The sequence below is a fragment of the Coregonus lavaretus genome, assembly GCF_964263955.1.
Source record: "Coregonus lavaretus genome assembly, chromosome: 25".
In the NCBI taxonomy this organism is placed as follows: Eukaryota; Metazoa; Chordata; class Actinopteri; order Salmoniformes; family Salmonidae; genus Coregonus; species Coregonus lavaretus.
This window is the reverse complement of record NC_140012.1, coordinates 30,709,882-30,719,054: the sequence shown is the minus strand read 5'-3', so window position 1 is coordinate 30,719,054 and position 9,173 is coordinate 30,709,882. Positions and strand designations below refer to the sequence as shown.

At 39.2% G+C, this 9,173-nt stretch overlaps 1 long non-coding RNA gene across 1 annotated transcript; it reads left to right on the top strand.

The window, feature by feature from the left end:
- The first annotated feature begins 3,480 nt into the window (after window positions 1-3,480).
- LOC311101071 lies at window positions 3,481-8,776 on the top strand. The gene is made up of 3 exons (XR_014609872.1): window positions 3,481-3,540; window positions 6,170-6,289; window positions 8,660-8,776. It is a non-coding gene; the product is annotated as an uncharacterized lncRNA (long non-coding RNA).
- The last annotated feature ends 397 nt before the right edge of the window (window positions 8,777-9,173 follow it).

Genomic DNA, 9,173 nt, shown 5'->3' with positions numbered 1-9,173 from the left:
GATATCATTTTATTTTTCAGTTTATCCAAATAATTGCAAATCCAGTGTACTCTATTGAAGGTGTCTTACACACACAGTGTGATGACTCATGGTCTGTTCAGTGTCCTGTCTTCTGAATCACAGGCCTATCAACAAATCAGGATGTAGACCACCACAGCACATACCCCAAGATAAACATTGAAATGTCCTGCTGATTTCACAAGTGCACAAAAACTGATACTGATACCCCCCTGTATATATAGCCTCCCTACTGTTATTTTATTTTACTTCTGCTCTTTTTTTCTCAACACTTTTTTGTTGTTTATTTTACTATTTTTATTAAAAAATAAATGCATTGTTGGTTAAGGTCTGTAAGTAAGCATTTCACTGTAATGCCTACACCTGTTGTATTTGGCGCATGTGGCCAATAACATTTGATTTGATTTGATTTGTTAAATGATGTTGTATACAAAATTGCACCCCAATGTATTCAGTCCTTTTCTGAATTTCTCCTGACATCTTGTCTTTGCAGTTGATTCCATTTGACAGTAATTCCACGGATACATTTGCAATGGTTTCACCTCAACAACAGAAACACCATATAGGCCTACAACTGGGAAGACAAGACAAACAGTATTAGTTTCCAAACATAACAGGTCCGTGATCAGAGTCTCAATAGTCACAACCACGGATGTAAACTAATCTAATCATCTGTACAATCAGTGTTGTGACAGAAACTGAGCCAATATGTTTCACTTTCTTTATACAAATGAAAGCCTACTACATTCCAAAGAAGGTGAGGATCTGTGTGACATAAGTGACAATCACAGTCGGAGGGTTAGACTGTGTTTTGTCTGTCACCATAGGCTCTCCAGAGAGAGAGAGAGTGCTGGTGCTGCCCTCAAGACAGGAAGTGCCACTGTAGAGACCATTTATACAGTATAGTAGAGACTGAATGTTCAGCTCTGAGAAAATATGGCCACTCTCTCAGGGTGTGAGGTTTCACTAGTACTTCCATGGGAAATTAAAAGAGATGTGCCGCATAAATGACTACATAACACATTGTCAGTGCTTATCTTCTTTTTTTAAAATAAAAGCTGTGTTGTGGAAAGTCTGCACTTGTCCAGACTTGCCAACACTGAAACTGTTAAAAAGGCCAGCTCTTATTTAGCAGTTACATCACTCCTATTCTAGTAGTTGTTGTATTAGCCCAACACCCCTTATTTTCTCATTAGTGGTACCTACAAGTAACCCCACTTGTGTCAGCCAATCACAGTCCGCTATTCCCTGTACACCTCACTGAACCTCTCTCCTGTCTTCAGAATGAGATAGTGGTCAGAAGTTAATGGCGTTGTTGAACTGTACCTCAAGTTTATTGGTACTTGTGTTAGTGTGTGCATCTAAGTGTAAGTACCGTACATGTCATTGCTTCTTTAGTTGTGTGTTGCTAAGGCAGTCTAGTTATTTACCATGCTTATAATGTTTAGAAAGCATTTTCCTTTTCTATGTGTCATGCTATTTCTAGCCTGCTAGCCAAGATGTTAGCCAGTCATGCTAGCTCATGTATGCAGTGTGCCACATGCCATGTTTAGGATATATATTATTCTGTTAATACTAGTACATTTTAGACATTATAGATAATAGCATGTACACTGAGTATACCAAACACTAGGAACACCTTCCTAATATTGAGTTGCACCCCCTTTTGCCTTCAGAACAGCCTCAATTCTTCGGGGCACGGACTCTACAAGGTGTCGAAAGTGTTCCACAGTGATGCTGGCCCATGTTGACTCCAATGCTTCCAACAATTGTGACAAGTTGGCTGGATGTCCTTTGGGTGGTGGACCATTCTTGATACACACAGGAAACTGTTGAGCATGATAAACTCAGCAGCGTTGCAGTTCTTGACACAAACCGGTGCGCCTGGTTTGTGTCAATACCCTGTTCAAAGGCAATTAAATATTTTATATTGCCCATTCACCCTCTGGGCAGCAGGTAGCTTAGTGGTTAAGAGTGTTGTGCCAGTAACCGAAAGGTCGCTGGTTCTAATCCCCGAGCCGACTAGGTGAAAAATCTGTCGATGTGCCCTTGAGCAAGGCACTTAACCCTAATTGCTCCTGTAAGTCGCTCTGGATAAGAGCGTCTGCTAAATGACATAAAATAAAATAATAATAAATAAATGTCTCAATTGTTCAAAGGCTTACAAATCTTTCTTTAACCTGTCTCATCCCCTTCATATACACTGACTGGTGTGGATTTAACAAGTGATATCAATAAGGGATAATAGCATTCACCTGGTCAGTCTATGTCATGGAAAGAGCAGGTGTTCTTAATGTTTTGTATACTCAATGTATACCTCCACAGTTTACTGGGCCTGTATTGTATATAACCCTATACTCATGGTTATTCCTTTATATTCTTTTCCATAGAACCACTTTTCTACACTCTCACTTTTACTGAGCCATCATTACAGAGTAGTGTGGTGTAGTGAACCATTATCTGAATAAACCTTGTCTGAAGATATCTTGGACTTATTCTTGCCGGACAGACCTGTGGTGGCTGAACCCTATCCCATGGCACCTAATATCTCTGTAATAGTGCCCGTTCTACATGGTCCTCTCGGATCAGCCTTTACTATTTTTCAGACACAATTGCAGATACAGATTGAACGGCATAGCTCCTTATTTGTGAAGGATTTGGTTATACTCAATCCACCGGTAAAGCCTACTCGTCTGTATCAGTTCTGAATGAAAGGAAAACAAAAGATAAAAACTGACTCCACATCAAAATTGTAACGGGGAGATCCACAAAACAATGTTTTTTATTTCTACGAATGACTCTGGGGATCATTATGTCTGATGTTGAACACTATGTCTGAAAGGTTTCAACAGAACATAGCAGCACGTCACTGTTATTTCACAAGAGCAGCTGCTGTCTTTGAGGAACCACCAAAGTCCCACAACTCCATTTCAAGAAGGGATGCAAAAATATACTGTATGCTTGCATGTATGTCGACTGTTCTATGCAGGTATGCCTTAGAATTTATTTATTTTTAAATCTAAATCATTCCCATGCCAATAAATGATGGTTTATGATAGCTGGTTGCTAAAATCGAATAGTTCGCCTAATTTCCGTTGATGTGACAAAACAAGCAATGAATAGTGTAGAGAATCACTGTACAATCTAAATTGCTGTGAAATAACTTTTCAATAACCAAAAATATTGTATTTTCAGCTGTTTGAAGCTGGTGTACAAAACCAAAAGTAAAAGACCCAAAAAGAAACTTAAGAATGGGAAGCATAGAAATAGAGCACATAGAACATGTCTACCACTTCTTAGATATGCTTTCCATGAGAATGACAGATCTATAACTCACATTTCTATGTGCAGCTTTAAGTTCGCTGGGAAATATTCAAGATATGGGCTGCGTTGTGTGCAAGTTAAACAAGCTGATAAATCTCCAGCACAACATATGGCATTATCCCATGGTATTGTAAGTGATTGCAGGGGAGCTAACATCTCACTTGCAGTAGAAGCCTGGCACTATTAGCTGAGGAAGGGGTATGTATGTATCATATCAGCCTGTATGAAGTCAGAAAGGAAATGGTCTCATTGTCAGGGGATAATTGGATGTTGGATATAACAAAGCCTGGTAATGTTTTTAAAAAATGAATTACAAAATAATTACTATGTTTCAGTGGGTCATTATGAATGGTATGTAGTGCACGTACAGAGGTGGTATTACAAATGATTGAACATTTCATCACAAAGCATCTGTGCCGTTTTGGGGAAATCCACTTCCGGATTTAGTTTCACAACATTAATGTTACTTTAGAGTGGGGAAAGGCAATGTCCTCTGTTCTGTGGAGCACAACACACTGGACTAGACCACTCCATAAAAGCCACTGAGGGTACAGTAATAACCCACACATTAAGTTAAGCATGTGTCAGATGACAGAGAGGTGTCAGACCACAGAGAGGTCTACTGTAACTGTATGTTTTTCTCTGTGGTGTAAGTGTGAAATCTACAGTGAGTTTCCCACAGAGGTTAAAGGAACAGAAAACTTTACTTAGGCTACTGGCATACAAACAGAATGCCAAAACCAACTGACAATAAACAGTGCTCACCACTTATTGCAAACTAGCACCTTATTTATTGACAACAACTGACTACTTTAAGGACAACTTTTTGTGTATCAGTCCACTGCCTGAATAAAAGAGAACACATGAACTGACAGGACTAGAACCCAGGTGCAGCAACTGTCAAACCAACATCTTAGCCATTATGCCAAGAGATTCAAAACTCTTCTAGAGGTCACTAGTTTTGGGTTAAGGTCGCTACACTACCCCCTTACTTTGGGGAGAGCATATCCCTTCTCTATACCAAGTAACATGTACACACACCCACATTGACCTCAAGGGAACAATCCCACTTCTGACACCAGTGTAGCAAATTCGTGGGGTAGCCTCGACCGGGACTCGAACCCAGGTCCAGCGACTGTCAACCAAACGCCTTAGCAGTTACGGCAAGAGATCCTACAACATATTTACATACTGAGTATACTTTTGGAATAGCTATATAAATTCCAAGAACATTAGCATATTGTACAGTGGCCTATAGCCTGCATTATGTTGTTGAAAGAATTAAGCAGGAATACTGTACTAAATACTTACAGTAACATCAGCTCCAAGTGATTAATCACAAAGCAACATTTATAGGAAACTATTTTAGAGCAAGAATGACTTACCGTAAGAGTCGACATGATGTTGACTTAAAACGAAGATCAGGGAAATGTGGACTATCCCTACCCCAACCATTTTTTTTTTTGTCGAGTCTATAGGCCTATGGAAAACTATATGAAATGTATTTGAATGTCTATATGAATAGGCTATGGCTATTTCAGATCATTTGAGAGCCTTTAGTCTGTCTAAATAAAATGAGCGCATTTCCTGAACAGCCAAACCCCAGGACATTGCTCCAATTCAAGGCGGACCACGGTACTGCAGGCATTGTTTGCAGAAAACATGATCCCCTATTTCGGTGAAGGGGAAAATGGCCAACTTTGTGGTCAATCTTCGTGTAAATACTTACACATTTCGAATATAATCTTGATACCAATAATTACTTATATTACACCAGATGTATGTGTCATTGAACCTATTTGGGGGACCTCAGCGAGATTTGGTTGCCTTAGCAGGCATAACATTTTTCTGGCCCCCCTCTTCGGCAGTGGTGACACGTCATTCAGGGCGGGTGGGGCAGTGCGGTGCCTGTTTTCATGTTATTTTGGCATCAATACATGTCACATATCAGTTTGCAAACAATGTAAAAAAAAAAATTATCAAAATCATTGAGTTAATAAAGCCTGATAAAATGACGTCAAACACGTTATATCTACAGTAGCTTTGATTGGACTGATCATGGCAACATCATACTTTCAAAATCTTTGCTAGCAGTCATCATCATGAATCAAGTCCACAATCTACTGGCAAATCCTTTTTAATCCTTGTCATATGAAGAGAAATAATGAAGATAAATTATAGATAAAACGTATGGGTGCTCATCTGCCATAAACATTACACAACAAGTTGGAAATCGCAAATTCAACAATGAGTGGTTTCGAAGGAATCAGTGGCTAACTGCAAGCATTTACATTACATTTTAGTCATTTAGCAGACGCTCTTATCCAGAGCGACTTACAGGAGCAATTAGGGTTAAGTGCCTTGCTCAAGGGCACATCAACAGATTTTTCACCTAGTCGGCTCGGGGATTAGAACCAGCGACCTTTCGGTTACTGGCACTACGCTCTTAACCACTAAGCTACCTGCCGCCCCAAGCATTGCAAAGCAATCACTAGCCGGCTATTCAGTGAAGTGGGTGTGTGGTCCCAATTCTGGGTTTAAGAGTCTCTTTTCCATGCTTAAAATGATAAACATTCAACATTGGCCATGCTGTCAATCCAGTATGATTTCTGCCGCGCTCAAAACAACTGTTAACTCGGAACTGGGAAATCTAACTTCAGTGAGTTCAAGACAACTGGGAACTCTGGAAAAAACAAGCTCCGACTGGGAAAATACGTTTTGAACGGTCATCCAACTCGGAATTGTAAATCGGGAACTCGGGCCTCTTTCTAGAGCTATGACCTGAAGATCACTGACGTCATAATGATTCAACCTTGTTTTTTTCCAGGTTCCCAGTTGTCTTGAAAGCACCATAAATCCAGAGAATGCCAGATTTTGATGACAAAGTTTGATGACAAAATTTGCCCACAAATGACCGCCGCGCCACCTTCCTGTACAGCACAACAAGGTGAGTCCAAAAATGTATTGTATGCTGCTGCATAAATGATGTAATATGCCAGGGAGATATCTATACTGTAGCTAAGAAAGTAATACTAAGTGAATGTTGTATAGTAAGCTGTTAGTAGCCCATGTGCCTCACCCTAATAATTTGGTCTATTTCCCCCTCTTAATTTCGCCTACTGTTCTGACTTGGTGGTGCACATGTAGCCTATAACCTGTTTTAGAGAAATGTAATCATCGAATATTGTAAGAGCTTTCATTATCTGCTTATATGCCCCTTTATTTATCCTATGGTTCTGACTTGGTGTACAGGGAGAACACTGTAAGAATGGCCCACGTTCTGAATTCTGTCGCTGTATATTTCAAAAGTGCTGAACAAATAGTTATATTGACTACGTCCGTCCTAGCTCGCTCATTAATGTCTTAATCAAAATTACGGATTGCCTCTTATCCGCTTCTCGTCCCCTTATGCCATAGTTTGTAGATCTCAATTGTCAGTAGAAAACACATTTGTTTAAGCAAGTCAGCCATATCAGCTATGTTTTTTTTAAAGGCAGTAAATGAGGCTGAATGAACTGTTTCACTGCCAGACAAGGCTCCACTGATGGCCAGGTGTAGCAGTGGTAAGGTGTTGGGACTGCTGTTGGGACTCTGCTGTTGGGACAGCTTTACATAGGCCCTAACAGTGTGTGGGCACTGTTTGTCACCGTTATAGTGCAATTAATGTATTGTTTAGTGTTGTGTAGTGTAGTGGCTTTGCTGGCATTGATCCCAATGTTGTTGTTTTTTGCCCCACCAAAATGTACATGCTAAAATCGCCACTGCTCTTGGGAGAGAAAATGTAAAAGTCTATTTCCTGCAATTGGGCATAGAGAAAATGTTGCAGTTTTTTAAGCACTTTTTCTACTGATTTTTTTGCAGTCATTTTCTTAATGGGTGCATGCTTATTAGTAACTGGAATAAGCAATTTCATAAATGTGTCAAGTGCAGCGTATGGTTGCTCCTCATTACACACTACAGACCAACAAATATTCTTTACATCAACAACATAGGAATCACTACAAAACTTATTGTATGACCTCTTATACACAATATTAGGCCCAGCCTATGGAACTTTGGTTTTCCTGTATATGGCTACTATATTGTGATCATTACAGTACCAGTCAAAAGTTTGGACACACCTACTCATTCAAGGGTTTGTCTTTATTTTTACTATTTTCTACATTGTAGAATAATAGTGAAGTCATCAAAACTATGAAATAACACATATGGAATCATGTAGTAACCAAAAAAGTGTTAAACAAATCAAAACATATTTTATATTTGAGATTCTTCAAATAGCCACCCTTTGCCTTGATGACAGCTTTGCACACTCTTGGCATTCTCTCAACCAGCTTCACCTGGAATGCTTTTCCAACAGTCTTGGGGGGGAAAACAGTCTGGATGGAGTACTCCTGTGGGTGCTCCTCTTGGTTGATTCTTCATTCCCCGAGGACAGCTCGCCTTGTGCCCCTCTCAGCCTCCTCTCACCCCTCTGTTCTCATTCTGGACCACTCCCCCTCAGGCAGAACGTTTACCACTTAAAAAACATGGATATTGAGATGGAATAGAGTCAAATAATTTGTTTTCCATGCATCTAGAGATAAATGCATCTACAGTAAATGTGCATTCTCTGAACAATAACGTTGTATTGTTGGACTGTAACCAGGTTTCCATCCAACCGTTTTATGTGGGTAAAGGACATGTCGTCTGAAATATTTCATGACAGCCCTGATGGAAACAGAACATTTGTTGGTAAACTTTTCAAATGTCGACAAAACAAAATACGCTAGACAAGGTGGGATCTTTTTGTGTCGGTAAAATTAATTATGTGAGAAATGCCAAGTGTGTGCAAAGCTGTCATCACGGCAAAGGGTGGCTACTTTGAAGAATCAAAAATATTAAATATTAATTGATTTGTTTAACACTTTTTTGGTTACTACATGATTCCATGTGTTATTTCATAGTTTTGATGTCTTCACTATTATTCTACAATGTAGAAATAGTAAAAATAAAGAAAAACCCTTGAATGAGTAGGTGTGTCCAAACTTTTGACTGGTACTGTATATGATAACCCATTGATAATTTGTTGAGAACTTTATTCATAAGAGGAGGGAAAATGTATGGACATTACAGCATAGGACAAAGGCCTCAATGGGATAGGACAACCAGCTGTGTTGACTATTGGTTGTTCCAGCCCAACAATACATTTAATCTTTATATGACACTAAAAAAACCTGAATGAATTAAACACAACCAAACAATTAAGAGCCCTGATGGTATAGGTTACCTATTCTAACAACAGGTGTGCTTTTCATTTGTTTATGTACTACTGTAGTAGTAGCTGACCTCTATCAAGACACCCATGTCGACTGGATTCCCACTGTGAAGATGAGCAATGCTGCAGCAGCATCAGTTTCTACTTATACTACTTTGTCCTTTTCCAGATATTAAAGATGGTTGTCATATGCTGTGCTTTGGTCAATCTGAATGATTCTGTTGTGCCATTTGAGTGGAGCGCACCTTCACCTTGTCGTCATGACAAAAGTGCCCCCTTAAACCATATGAATATATACAGTAAAATGTCATTTGGAACGTGTAAAATACTATTGTTTATGATATTGTAAACATACTGTACTTTCATAATAGGCTATATTGTTGTATGGTTGAAATGAAAAGTATTGTCATCTCTGCTTTGCCTAGCCCATTGAATAAAAAGTATTTCTTATAGCCCAACTATTTTATTTATTTTACAATTAAACACATTTAGCATAGACAATGTAATCGTTGTGGTAGTCTTAGGCAAACCATCTTCATTATCACAGTAGCACCTCCAAGTGCCACTCAGACCG